The sequence below is a fragment of the Lepisosteus platostomus genome, chromosome 8 (genome assembly GCF_059453375.1).
Source record: "Lepisosteus platostomus isolate fLepPlt1 chromosome 8, fLepPlt1.hap1, whole genome shotgun sequence".
Taxonomy (NCBI): domain Eukaryota; kingdom Metazoa; phylum Chordata; class Actinopteri; order Semionotiformes; family Lepisosteidae; genus Lepisosteus; species Lepisosteus platostomus.
Genome location: NC_142618.1, coordinates 8,182,848 through 8,198,485, shown reverse-complemented (window position 1 = coordinate 8,198,485; position 15,638 = coordinate 8,182,848). Strand labels below are relative to the sequence as shown.

The following is a 15,638-nucleotide window of genomic DNA, read 5'->3' as shown; positions in this document are numbered from 1 at the left end:
TATCCTTAAAAAATAGTAGCTAAAATATATACATCTTGTCTTATATTTTATGTGTGTTTTCAGATAAAACCTACTGAAGTATCCATAAATGTACTTTGCCTTGAGCTGCTGGTCAGGGTGTTACTCTGGGGAACTTTTTAAAATAAAGTCTTGGTTCTCAGTATGGACCCCAGGGGAAGCCAATAATAATTCAAGTGTTAGAGTCAACTAAAATTTCTTTGTGCTTTATGGTGTATTTTCTTTTTCATCCTGCAGGTCAAAAATGAAAAATGGTATCTTAAAAAAATTACAGACCACAGTTTATTTAGCCAAGGTCTGAGTAATTTGTTTTTATATATATAAGGTGGCAGACATACAGTACTGTAAATTTGGTTGATGGCCACGTGTTGCAGATTTATTCACCTTAATATGTATGTTAAAAATGCAGCCAGAAATGATAGCTCTTTACTCTGAAAAATTAGTTTAAATTAAGAAATTAACCATGTTTATGCATTCGTTTTCTGAGGAACATGTCATATTTAAAAGAATGTCAAAGTAATGGAGAAGTCATTGCTGTGTTTCCACCTGTGTGTGAGACCTAACATATTTCACTCTAGAGATTATTGAACTACAGTAAAACATAGTTTGTGTTTAGGATATTGTTGTATGCATGTAATGTTCAGTGATTGTTTTACTCAAGGGGGAGGTGCTAATTCACATTGTTTTGTACTACCTTTCCTACAGCTGGTGCTCTTTAAGTATGATATTGGTCAGCTAGAAACAAGTACGAAACAAGTCCTTTGCAGCCTATGCATGCAGACACAGCTACCCACCTCAACTACTTCAACCTACTTCTGTTGTGACCCATTATGCCTTCCTCTAAATCTTTTTCTAGATCTCTTCGTCGTTCCTTCTCGACTTCCCTGGGCCACTTGCCCCCTTCTTTCACTGAACCAGCATTCCATCTCTTCATAGCGATCTGTTCCAAGACCGGACTTTCTAACTACCCCCTATTCCTTTACGGGTGTCGTCATTATGATATAATTCCTGAAGGATTTAGCCTGAAATTTAACACTTCTTCTTTTGACTCTTGACACTTCCACTCAGAGGCTTCTACAACGATTTTCTAGGAAACTAATGCTTTCTACCATTGTCTCCCTCAAACAACAGTTTACCCTCTCTGACGACAACATCAAAGAAGCCAAGGAATTTTTACAGCTCCACATCATCTTCCCTTTATGACTAGCCTCATTAGATCCCTCAACTCCCAACTCTACCAGTTCCTCACTTCAGAGAAGGATAAAAAACTCAATCATGTTCTACAGAACAAAACCACCAACACCCCTACCACCTTCACCAATCCTAACCTTGTCATTACTATAACCTCTGACCTTTCCCTCTCACAGGATGAACAATCTCTTCTCAGCAGAGGCCTCAGTTTTGTACCAGTCCCCAAGAGGCTGGACATGCCCCAAACCCAAGTCGATCTCAACTGCTTTTACTGTAGGATTCGTCTCAGAGCACATTTTTCTGATGACTCCTCCTCACAGGCAGGTGACAACAACCCAGTTATTGATGCCATTAACAATATTAATCTAAACAGAGCTGTCGGACTCCCCCCTCTGGCCATTTTCCACCAGTCGATTACTTCATTAACCAATGCATCAATCAAGCTCCCAAGACCCTTTCTATACCCAGTAAACACAGGTCTAACCCCACCCAAGGAGAAACTCAGGCACTCCAATCTCTTCGCAATAGAGAGATTGCCATCAAACCAGCTGACAAAGAAGTCGCTGGTGTGGCGTGGCGAAAGGACCTATATATTAATGAAGCCTCTAGACAACTAACCAACACTTCCGATTACTTTCCTCTCCAACAGGATCCTATCACTGACTACCAAAAGGAAGTGGTATCCACCATCTCACTTCTTCTCAGCAGCAAGGAGCTCCCCCAGAAGAGCACCGGCTCATCGTTGAACATCCCCAGGTATCCCAATGTTACCTCCTCCCCAAAACCCACAAACCCGATACCCCTGGATACCCCATCATCTCAGCATGCAACTGTTCAACTACTCACATCTCGGCCTTTCTCGACAGCCTTATGAGACCGCTGGTTGAAGGTCTTCCTTTATCTATCAAGGACACCAACCATGCCCTCCATCACATCTCTCTACACCTTCATCCCTCACAATGATGGTCTTACATCCCTCAAGCACAAGCTGGACAAACACACAGTGCATGATCCACCCACCCACATCCTTGTATGCCTTGCAGAATTGGTACTCACACTTAATGCATTCTCTTTCAATATCCTTTTTTACCAGCAAGTTAGTGGAGTCGCCATGGGCACCAGAATGGGACCCAGCTATGCCAATATTTTTGTCTGCTGGGTAGAAGAACGCTTCCTCGCTTCCTACACTTCCTACACTGATGACTGTGTCGGTGCCGCCACATGCTCTAATGACCAGCTAGAGCACTTTCTGCCTCACTTCAGCAACTTCCACCCGTCCCTCAAATATACAGTTAACATATCCTCCGCTACTCTTCTCTTTCTAGACATAAACCTATCCATTAACCATCCCCGACTCTCTACTTCAATCTATTACAAACCCACAGATTCAAACAGCTATCTTCTGTACAGCTCATTTCACCCCAAACACACTAAAAACTCTCTCCTTTTTTCACAGTTCCTTCGGCTACGATGACTCTGCAGTGATGACATCGATTTCCAGAACCAAGCACTCAAAATGCTCTCTTTTTTCATCAGCAGAGGATACCCCACCCGTGTAATTGACAGGGCCCACACCCGAGCCAAAAACAGCCCTCAGACCATCAACTCGATCAGGAACATTCCTTTGGTGCTTCCCTACCACCCTAACACACTCTCTTTCCCCAGCACCATTAACGACCACTTTCCTGTCCTACAGGATGATCCCTCTATTGAGGCTTTCCTGACAGCCCTATCATCTCATATTGCAGACCACCTAATCTCCGTAGCCTTGTTCACAGCTCCCTTGACTACCCTCAACAATGATCCACACTTTCCCCTGCAACAGAGCTCGCTGTCTCACCTGCGAGTACATACCTAACACTGCTCTCATTCAAGGCCCCTCAGGACAATTCCGGATCACTCAGATTACATCTTGTACCTCCAGCAACCTTTTTTACTGTATCTCTTCCAGTAAATGCCCAGCCATCTACATTGGGGAAACAGGAAGGAGACTCGGAGAGCGCTTCAGAGAACATGTTAGGGCTGTGAAGATGAAAGATTTCTCCAAGGCCATAGTTTCTCATTTCACCTCTGACGGCCATGATCACACTGATCTCTCCATCTGCATTCTCAAAGTAGGGTTTCTTAACTCCTGTAGCAGAAAGACATCAGAAACTAAAATTATACGGAAACTTGGTTCACACCTTCCCCCTTCTCTCAACGACAGACTTGTTTGCTTCTAATTCTCTCTCTTCATTTGTAGGTTTCGTTTCACACCTCTCCTCACCTCTCTCGACCTTGCACAACCCGATTGGCCACTCTTTCTCTCCCCTGCTCCCACCTCCTCCTCTCTCCTGGCTTGTGTTTTCCCATCCTATATTATCTGTGCTGACTGTCCTATCTTTCTTACACCCGAAGAAGGCTCCAAAGGTGAAACGTTGTGTTTTCTTTTTTTTTTCAGCATGGAATAAACGTATTACTTGTTCCTTAGAAACAAGTAATACAGCTCCAATTGCTTGGATAGGTATTACATTGGTGCAATCGGGGAGATATCAGAGTTTCTCTAATCCTAAATAATTTTAATAATGATATTTTTTAACTTCCACATTGAACGAAACTGTTGAATGAATACTAAAATGAGTAGTTTAAACAAAATAAACTAAATGTTCATTTACATGGGAGCTTCCAGCCATTAAAACATTCCATGCAACTTCCTTTACTTTACCATTTCCCAAATTTCTCATTGATTTGTGTCAAGATGCGGAGAAACTACAGTATAACATAATTTGGTTGAGAGCACATGTTGATTATTTCTCCCTTACATTAGCACATAGACAGACCAGTAGCCTATAATTGTGACTGATAAGAACTAAAGTGAGACCTCAATGTCACAATAACCTGTTGATAACAAACTTCACCCTTTTTGTTATTGCATCTCTAACTCAGTCCAGGAGACATCATAAAACATACATACCTTGTATGGTTTTTCCAGTTTTGCATGAATCCTTGATTCAAAATTTGAGGTTTTTAATACACAGTATTTGTTGAGGACTCACATTAGCAGAGCTATCAGAGGGTCCAGTGACTTACCCGTCTTTAACTGCAGGAAATGTAAACAGTTTGTGATGCTGACTCTATGTACATGTAAGTATATAATAAATCATTGCACTATACTTAGACAGCTGAGCAGGACAGTTTACTATGTAGGTGAAAATGTGATAAAACCCATATACCCTACTGTTTTTTATTTGTTTACACCACTGAATAGTAATTTTTCAACAGCTCAAAGTATACCAACTATAGTTTTTAAGTATCAAGTTTTGACAACTCTGTTTAGTCTAAAGTCACAACTGCAGAAAAAATACAGCAGAAGGGGCCCTCTTGTTTGATTTTCAAACTCACAACCATGTGAATGCATGGTTGTATTTTAAAGTGTGTGACAAAGTGACTGCATGAATTAAGGCAAATGGTGTATACATTGTATATCACTTATATATCACCTTTTAAACCAAGAAGATAAATGAAACTGATTGCCACAGAACTGTAATTTTTGGGGAATAAAGAGAAGAACTGTTTTGTTGCCACAGTGTTAGGCTTCTAGAACAGAAACAGTGCTAATATTTGTTTCTTAAGTGCTTACTTATTATACAAATAATATGCTTATTATTATCCACTAAAACCCAAGATAATCAGTATGTATTAAGAATTGGTAAGCAGTCAGATAATTTCAGTACAATATGCAACTTCTTAGTTGTAGTTGGCCAGTAAAAGTTACTAAAAACTCAGTCATAAAAACATGTTTTTTTCTAAATTATGCAAACTTCAGAAAATCTAATGGATTCAACTTTTCTTTCTTTCCAATTTCTTTTCAAATATGCAATGTGTTGCTAAAAATAACAATAGAAAACTAAAACATTGCTTACATAGTGAAATGTGCCTTATGTGATACCCTTTCCAAACCAGTGAGAAGGGTCCAGCATGTGATAGGTCACAAGATTTCTGTGCACTGGAAAGTAGTAGAAGACCAGGCCTTTTTCCAATTGTGCTCTGGGAATAAGATCTGATGTAATTATTGTCCAGATTGTTGGGGCATATGTATCTAACTCTGCCATTCAGGCTGGAAAAAGCTGCTAAACCAAAGGCAGATTTAATTTCCTAAAATCTACTGAGACTAACATCTCTTCTTTTTAATGCACTGACTCCTTGGACATCTAATGGATTCATCACTCTTACTCTTATTCTCAGATTATTTTGGGAGTGCCATATTAGGTTTATAAAGTAAGAGGCAAGAGATCTGTTTTTAAAAAAATCACTGCACACACCACAGTATGAAAGAAATACACACACAAATCTTTAAATCAGGTTGCAAATATATTTCTTCATATTTTATAATGTAAGGCAAAACTGGATTGCTAAGAAGGTGATAGTAAACTATATTAAGAATGGATCATATAGCACTAATAACAGCAAAACCTGTACCACTAGCAAACAATGTAATTAGAAAAGTAGACATTTGTAACAGCTAGTATCACAAAAAATGAACCACTCTATGCATGTGTGGGTTTCAGGAACTCTGGTTTCCTCCTGCCTCACACAGATTTGCCGGTTGGCTTAATTTCTGTTCATAAACTCGCCTCTGTGTTCCTGTTCTGTGCCAGTCCAGTGGCCTATGATGGACTAGTGTGCCACCCAGGGTGTAGTCCTGACTTGCGCCATGTGCTTCTGGTATACAGTACGTTCTGGATTGCTATGACTCTTATCTGGAATTACCCCTACCCACACCTTTTTAGTCTTTTAGTAAAGGAGACAATAAAAAGCGGACCTGATACATGCATTCAAAATCCTCAAGGCATTGACGAAATCAACCCAATGGACTACTTCAGAATGAGGAGTGAAACATGAATCAGAGAGCACAAAAGGAAACTACAGAGATATTCTTTTAAGACCGGGAACAGGACACATTTCTTTACCCGAAAGGCTGTGGGAGTATGGAACAAGCTTCGCAGCCTTGTTGTTGAAGTTGATACCCTGGTTTCTTTCAAGAAATGATTAGAAGAAATCCTTGGATCAATTACCTAACAAACAGGCTTAATGGGTTGAATGGCCTCCTCTTTTTGTGTCTTTCTTATGTTATGAATAAGAACTTTCTGATGAGGGATGGAATCAATGACGTAACATTATTGGTATGTAAAACATATACAAATTGACTACAATGGGATTCTCCTCAATATAAACCTCATTGTTTCCGAAAAGATTTTCGATGCACTCACTTTTTTCAATCACAAGTCTAATGTCAACACTTAAGCTTTGAAACAAGCTCGGGGTTCACTGAAACTGAGGCCTGGGATTCAATGTGTGTGTGTGTGTGTGTGTGTGTGTGTGTGTGTGTGTGTGTGTGTGTGTGTGTGTGTGTGTGTGTGTACATGTGTCTGTTTGTTTCTCTGTGTGCCCTGTGATGTGCTGGCCTCCCATCCAAAGGTCAATCCTGCCTTGCATGTTTGGCTTGCTGTGAGAAGCTCTGGATCACTTGGATAAAGTGATCAGGAAATGGATGGATGGATCATTACAATGACCTATCTTTAAAATATGTATCTGTAAATCTGTAGAGGCTGTTACTCAGATTCATACAAATCACACAAAAAAATCCATACCCACTGTTTTAGATGCCTGTGAGTTTGCTTCCTATAATCCTGTGAATATAATCTTTTAAACTCCAGGTCTTTGCCTCCTCACCTAGTTGCACAATTTTTAAATTCAGAGCTATACCTAGACATATAGAACCCATGAGGTAACATTGGCCTCCTGTATTTTCAGTGATCACAGACCCAGCTCTGTGCTCAGACTTTTACATTTCGTAAAGGGGCTCTTTTAATTTATGAGTCATTTCCTATGCAAAATATAGAGTTACAGAGAAACTGCACATATCAAGATACCTCAGGGGCTGGTTTCTTTACAATGGTTTGGTTTGGAACTAAAATGGAGTTTGGGAAAGGTGGCTGACAAGTGGTTTTAGGATTAATGTGCCTCTTGTGACATAGAAGCCCATCTGGCAGATGACGCACCTGAATAACCACCTGAGAAGACCAAGCAAGGAGTTCGCGCAGCAAGTAGCGTTAAGAATGAGGTCATGGGCAAAACACGAAGGTTGCATTTTTGTTTGCTTTTCTGTGTGAAATCTCTCCAAAAAAGTGCTGAGGTTTCATTTTGTTCAAGGTGGTGCCTGGTCACACCATCTGAAAAGATGAAGTCTTGTTTAATTTATGATTTGTGACTATGTTGAACAGGATCTACCTAGATAAAATGTTGTGTACACAGGTGTGAATTTATGTTGGCTGTAAAATTAGGGAGTATCTTTCTTTCCACTATTTTGATCCTCGACGAACAAGTGACTAGTGAATTAATATTATTCTAAGGTTTGTGGGCGTGTGTCAAATCCAAGACTTACTTCTTTCAAGAGGACTGCTGGATGAGATCTTCAGATCAATAAGCTACAAACACCTAAAATAGCTGACTGGCTTTGTCTCGTTTGCAACCCTTCCAATGCTTTTATTATTTTTACCAATATGATCTGAGCTGCTTATGTTTTTTATAATTCACTGAGATTTGTTACTAATTACAGAGATCTTACCTGTCCTGATCAGTGTGTGTCATATATTCTAATATATGTCATTTAATATCAACTGTAATATAATATTATATGTGCAGATACTAATAGCATTTGATAACAGCAGTCAGAACCTAACTATTGTACTAAATGTGTTTGTATTACTACATGGAATTTTTAAAAACAAAAAAAGTATATTTAAAACACAGTCTACCTGACAAAGAACAAGCTACTACATCTTTTGGGTATAAAACAATCATTGAAAAAGATTACAGTTGGATTTACCCTTAAACGTTCTTCCAATGGTAAGATTTTTTAACTGTAAAAATATATTTAACTGTAAAATTTAATTTGCAAGATGATGCTTCAGAAAAAGGCTAAGGTTATTCAGTAAGTTGGACCCTTTCAACACAGAATTGAATGGTTCCAGCTTGGGTGACTCAGGTGCTGGCTGCTGTAGTGTAAATTACTATTCAAGTCTTTATGTCCCAGGCCTGCAGAAGTAATCACTTGAAAGTGCGACAATGGACAGCACTGTGGCGCAGTGGTTAGCATTGCTGGGCCCTGGGTTCTATTCCTGATGACCTACAGTATATCTGCATGGAGTTTGTATGTTTTCCCCAAGTACTGTATGTGTGGGTTTCCTCTGGGTGCTCTGGTATCCTCCCACAGTTCAAAGACATACAAGTAGGTCAATTGGCTTCTATAATTAATTAATCATAATTCCTTACACTTATATAGTACTTTTCTGGACACACCACTCAAAGCACTTTACAGGTAATGGGGACGCCCCTCCACCACCACCAGAGTGCAGCCCCACGTGAAAGATGAGATGGCAGCCATAGTGCACCAGTACACTCACCACACACCAGCTCTCAGTGGGGAGGAGAACAGAGTGATGAAGCCAGTTCATAAATAGGGATTATTAGGAGGCCATGATTGGTAAAGGCCAGGGGGAAATTTGGCCAGGACACCAGGGTTACACCCTTACTCTTTTTGAGAAACACCCTAGGGTTTTTAATATCCACAGAGAGTCAAGATCTCAGTTTTATTTCTCATCTGAAGGACAGCGCCTTTTTGTTTATAGTATGAAGAAGATCACTTTATTGGCCATATGCAATTTCTTGTATTAGGAATTTGTCTTTTCGCGTACCCCAACTTGCTCTCCATGAGACACACAGACAGAGAGAGAGGTCTGGGGTCAGAGCGCAGGGTCAGCCATTTATACAGTGCCCCTGGAGCAGTTGGGGTGAAGGGCCTTGCTCAGGGGCCCAACAGAGTCGGATTCCTCTGCCGGCCGCAGGATACGAACTGGCAACCTTCCAGCCACAGGCGCAGATCCTTAACCACAGAGCCACCACACCACCCAGTGTCCCTGTCGCTATACTGGGGCATTAGGATCCACACAGCCCACAGGGTGAGCACCTGGCCTCACTAACACATCCTCCAGTGGCAACCTTAGTTGGGTCTCATGTGAGTGTTTTTGTCTGTGTTTTCCCCTGTGATGGACTGACATCCCTCTCAGGGTGTATCTTGCCTTGGGCCCAATGTTTCCCTGGACCCTGTGCCACTGTGACCCTGAAAAGGTTAAATGCTTATTGAACTTGATGTGATATGAAGTGTGAAAACTAATGTCTGTTCTTTCTTACTTATCAATTACAGAGAGGATTTTTCAATCTTAAGCACATCAGCTGTTTTTCATGAACAAGCATGTGTGTTCCATTTATTGTATTTCTATTTACCAGTATTCATTAGATCTTTTTGGTATTGTAATAGGGTTGAAAGTAAATTTTAAGGGTGAAAGCAAACTTAAACTCTCCTAAACTTACCACATCCTGGGTGTTTTCAATTACAACAATTAATTGCAGGACTCAAAAAAAGTTTGGTATGTTTGTTTGATTTAACCTAATGAAAACTGTCAGGAGGAGAGTTTATTATTTTCCAAAATAACAACTTAATTTGGGACATTTAAGTGTGATTATTTTTTGTCAAGATAAAGTGTAAAAGAAAAACATGTGGGACTTGTTTGTGGTATTGTTTGTGCCTACGTGATAGATGGATTTCTGACTGTTGCCCTACAGAGGCAACTTTATAATGGATATTTTGATCTAGTGGGACATCTATTGTTTGTGTCACTTTAGTTGCCAAGGAACAATACATTAGATATGAGCCTTATATTTTTAGTTATTTTAGGTTTATTTTTAACATACATTTAGCATATTTCTTTAGCATATTAGCATAAATCTAATGTTTTATTAAATGTTAGCCCCAATCAACATTTTCCCTCTTTAGACACCTGTCAGGTACCATAACCATTTAATTAAATCAAGAGTGAAAGAAAAAGTGAAAATGCTCATGCTTTGAGGAGACTGGTGCTGGCTTTAAGCCACTCAAAAGAAAGAACAGTAGATTCTCTGCTCTGCAGCTACAATGAACTGCAAGTTCAGGTTGGAAAACAAATCCCTTTCCCTTTCCTTACAGATGGAGATGTATAGCATGGCGTTTGTCACATGCTCACCCTCTTCCTTGATGTTCATGCTTCCCAGAAGACTGAAACAAACTCCCATCCAATCTCAGATACACTCAAGAATTTGACAGACAAATGAGTGTTCTGCATTCACTGAACAGACCACAAATTGGCTGCATCCACTGTTACAAAGCTCATTTTTGGTCTCGTCTTGTAAGATTCTTTCATCCTTGTTGATTCAGACCTCCCTACACAGTACTGGGTGGTGAATGCAAATCTCCAGGCCACAACAACCCAGGAACAGCATATCACCAGACCAGGAGCGTGTGTTTCGATAGTGTGTCACCCCTCTTGGCTTGCAGAACCCCATTGGGTGGTCCCCTTCTGCCACTTTCCAACTATAATCAGGGCTACTCAAATCTACGGAGACTATGGAGAATTCAAATTAAATCCAGGAATACAACAGATTCACTCTGTATCTATCATTCATTAGCCAAATCCATTCCATAAACGAAATAATTGCACGTTTTTCCCCATATCACTTAAGCTCTTCAGACATTAACTGGGTTCAGTATTGCAGGCTGGTTGCTGGTGTTGAACCACAGGAGCAAAATGTCTACTCCTGTACTGTCTAAACTCTCTGCAGTTCATATTTCTCCCGACTGTCTCTCCTTGAACTGCAGGAGCTTAGACACAGTCTCTTGCTCTCTCCACTGTATCCTAATTTTCCGACCCTGTGGAATTTTCCATTAACCAATGGACCAATCACATGAACCCTCTTTTTTCACCCATGGAATGAAATTCTAATCATCCAATGAAGGCAGGTGTGTCGAATTTAAGTCCAGAAGGAGGCTGTGTTAGCCAAACCTCAGCTAGCACCATCACAGTAAGAAAAGCTTGGCTTTTGTAGACTCGTGGGATTTAATATGTAGTGTGGTTAAATACCTTATTCAAGGGCACAGCTGTGCTTGCCAACTGAGATTTTATCCCTCAAACCACTGGTAAGGAGTCCAGAATTCTAGCCACTTCTCCACACTGGCATGGAGAAGTTGCCATGATAAACTTGGATTTGGTCTCCTGTGGTGTTATGTAAAAGAATGTTGATTTCCAGTGAGGAGCTCATAGATACAGTATCTTCAGAAATAAACATTTTAAATCTTTTTGAAGCTGATGCTCTCAAACGAGAAAGTTTCATTTTCTACTTGCAGGAAGGTGGAAGATTTCTTTCACCATTGATTTTTAATTGTTTAATAAAGTAGTTTTTATAATTTTCACTTTGGTATTGAAAAATCAACTTAAACGATTAATTGCTGAGACAGTGAGTGGGTAAATTCAAATGAATCCTTATTACTATGTATTAGTAACCCAAAGCTGTATTCACAATCATGATTAGTCTACCATATATATAAAAAAAAAAAATCTTTCTTGAAAAAATTGGCAATAAGTATGGTAGATGTTAGAATAGCCAGCTTACTAACACTAGTGTACACGTTTCTTGAAATTGACATTTATTTTGGGTCATTCATTATTTTCTTTGTGATAACAGGATTAAATGATAAAAAAGACAACATTGAGCAGAATGTCTAAAGTGTTTTTATTTTTAGAAATGTAACTTCACGTGTATAAATACAAAGAGGGGTTGAGGTTCACAGGGCATTGTGGGTCTTCCTGGAACAAATGGAACCTGTTCAAAGAAGCCATTTTAAGCCACAGAGACACCATGCATTGAAGAGGAGTGTGCACAGAATAGTTGATTAGCCAGTGCTTTTCTGTTTTCCGAACAATACATCTGGGGCAAAACAGGTGAAATGCTAAAACATTCAATACATTCAGATTAATAAATGTAAGTGATATTAATATTAAAGTACCTTTTTGTATTATCTTGGTCCAATTCCCTAGCTTGTGGTTTATTGTCAATATACTGTATAATCAAGCAATACATATTGTATCTGGCCTGTCTTTCTGAAAAAATAGGCATACCTACTAATTTACATTTAGCTGTGTTATTCTTTCTAAGTATTTGCTAATCCTTCTATTTTAGCTATCATTTGCCCCTTCTCCCAAGGCATTTTGTTAAACGAAGGTATCTCAAAATCATTTTTTTTTTCCGGTGGTCAGGTAGTGAATTCAGTGTATCATGTCTTTTTAAATGAGGAAACCTTTTCACCTTGAGACTCCATCAATTTCGAAGTGATTACAGCTACTAAATTCTTCCTGTGTATGAAATAATTACGGAAGTCAAAAGTTTACTTTACATGGTGGGTAAGGTCTGCCTGGATTTGTCCAAAGAATGTTGTGTTGATTTTGAGCAACCGCTGTGTGTTAATTGAAATCATCATACATTACAGCTTGTGGAGCAAAAATGTCTCCCGTCGCTTGGCATTCATGCACTTCAGTGACAGAAGAACGCGTAAAAAATAATTACGGAGTGACAGTTTAATAAATCAGTCCTTTATACTGTGACTAAGAAAATTGTTTGATAATCTCAAGCGATTAAAGTTAATATGCACATCAAAAAATGTCATATTAAAATATTGCCCTTAAATTTTTCCCTTCCAAGAACACACTCTTATTTTGCTGACTAATCTAAATATTTTTTCTGTTTGTCATTGAACAGTGAACTCACTGTAATAGCAGGTGTAAATTCATTTAGATGAAGGAAAGAATTGTATCTTCAGATGTCTGGTCATGTCTCAAGTTTACATAGCTCTTCAGAAGCACACTGACCCTCCACTTTTTTCCTTTCTAGGGGTCTTATTTCATAAGATTAATAACAGGTGGTTAGTACTGTTGTTGTTTTTTTCTTAATCGGTGTACTTTTCTGTGTTCTTTTCATCAAGCAGCCTTGTTGTGTCCCTCTTGGGAGTCATTAATTATGATTTATTGTGTTTTTTGGAATATGGTTTAAACCAGTTTTAAAGTACTTTAAGCAACAGGTTGTAAATGCAATAAGTGCTACCACTTTGCCTTTGTTATCCCACGTCCTGTATTATTCCTGAGAAGGAGGGGAATAAGGATACCTTTTCCACATTGTCTGTCCTGCTTCCCTCATTTCACTTCATCCTGTGTGTCTAACAGCATCAGAATGCTGAACAGACAACACAATTGACTACTCTTATTTCTTTACTGGGGATCGTACATACCCATACCTACTGTTCACCCGATAGTTGTACAGTATGCCACATTTAAAAAAGAAAAATGCTCCAGCGATACCTCTGAGTGCAGTGTGCATTCACAAAGAGCAGCAGTGCCCTTTATTGTGAAACAGAAGTAGCTGGTTTTCCCCTCTTCCTTGGGAGTTATTTAAAACTTGGTTAGAACCTTTACTTGAGGGCTGTTGTAAAACATTGGTCAGATAAGCTCAATAAAATGAGAAAGACAAAGAGAACAATGCGTAAACACAGGTATAAAACAGCATGTAACCCTATTCACCACAGGACAAACAAGGACGCTGGCTCCAGCCACTGAAGGACAAAGGCATTTCCCAGGCTGCCTTTGAAGTGAGACTGTGTAGACCACATCCTTGATCTGTACAGCCCAAACTCATTGTCTCTTTAACTGATCTTCATAGAATTTAAACACATTTTATTGTACTGTACCTGAATATCTACCGAGCATGCGGAGTGTCTCCTGTTATTATAACCCACTATTGCATGATGAAACGCAAAGTTTTTCACAATGACTACACTAGTAAGATCTAATAATCTGGGTAGATTGAAGAAAACAAGTGGTATGCAGCCAAAGATTTGTTTTCATGGAAACCAACAAAACGGAAAAGAGAAAAGCATAAATAATAATAAGTGCAACCACCTCCTTCTATAATTAAGACAAGTGATATGCATGGTTCACATGGGTCTGACTGATGAATGAGAGCAGGACACCAACGGCTTGATCTGTGGTTCATATGAGAAGTCAAACTGTATATTTTGTGTCTTTATCACTCTAAGGGAATCAGAAAAGTGTTAAAATTAAGAAGTAGTGAAACCAAATAGCCTGTAGTATTATAAAGCAGTTTACAAAGGGAAGTATTTTCCCACCATCAGAGAGTCAAGACTACAATATGTTCTTTTCTGACACCAGTGAGGGCTCTTACAAAAAATCTTTTTTCCAATCATGCTGCAATTTACGGGGTAAAAATTTCTTTATAAATCTACATCTTCATTCAGTTGTGCAGCCTGCCTTTGGGGGTCCCTGGGGCACAGTTTCGTTTTTACACTCTGCGTAGAATACTGATGGAGATATGCAATGGGAAGACAGCAACTGGTCTACCTGGAATAGGGACCTCTGGTAGATCCATAATAGCACCTCCGTAAGGAGAAAGGTTCAATCAGAAACAAAATTAATCCCTATACAGTACAAAAACAAGCCCCATTAGTAATGATAGTGTGCAACAGCACCTTCAGTATATAGAGTATGTTTTGAAGGGCTGATACTGAAAAAGCATTAAGTGTTTATAAAGGGTATTTTTTTCAGTTTGAGCACTCTGTGGATTTATACCACACACGCAGTTTCCTACTAGCAAAGATTTGTGCAGAACAAATCACAAAGGAATGTTTTTGCTATTAAGGAGCTGTAGGTGGATTTTAAACTAAAGCTTCCTGTCCTGGCTGCAGACACTGTGACTTACCTTAAGATTACACTGTAATAAATCTGCAGGCATCCTGAGGTTGCGGGCTATGTCAAAATGAGAGGGAAGACATATGGTGAGGTTGTTTGTTATAATAGAGTCTAACAAGCTAGGATTATGTACACAGGAAAGGTAAACTGCAGAGGCTGATAAAACAACAAAACAAACTCCCCAGAAATATATAGTAACTCCTTTTTAGTTAATTGAATACTTGCACACCATATCAGAAATGGGATGAGGTTCTTTGTAGTACAGAGATATTTAAAGCTAATAGGATTATGTTCTGGCTTTAATCTTGAGCTCTTTGTAAAGGCTGAGGACAGAACATTTTTATGATATGTCTGATTTATAGACATGCTTTTAAACATACAAATCTTGAAGACTGAAAACAGAAATATGGAATAAAGCCATGAGTAAGTAGGCATAAATTGGAGGAAATAACCCAAGGAAGGATATAGGTTATTTTTAATTAATAGCATGAAACTATAATGTAACTGGAGGCCAAGCCAAGCAAAAACTGGACTATGCTACACGACAACTTGTAGATTGGAAGTTTAAGTCTATTGTTGTGATCCGTTTTGCTTTTATTTTTTTAACTTAAGAAACCTTTCGGGGAGAATTATTATGCTACCACTTTACAACCAAATATTTCAACTTTACATGTCTTAATTACCAAGGCTGATGGATCTTTGGGTGTTGCTCAGCAGTAAAAAACGAAATTTGGTGAGTTAGAGGAAGAAGAGGCTGCCCAG

At 39.1% G+C, this 15,638-nt stretch overlaps 1 pseudogene; it reads left to right on the top strand.

Moving 5' to 3' along the window:
* Window positions 1-848: 848 nt before the first annotated feature.
* Window positions 849-2,172, top strand: LOC148655596 (uncharacterized; annotated as a pseudogene).
* The last annotated feature ends 13,466 nt before the right edge of the window (window positions 2,173-15,638 follow it).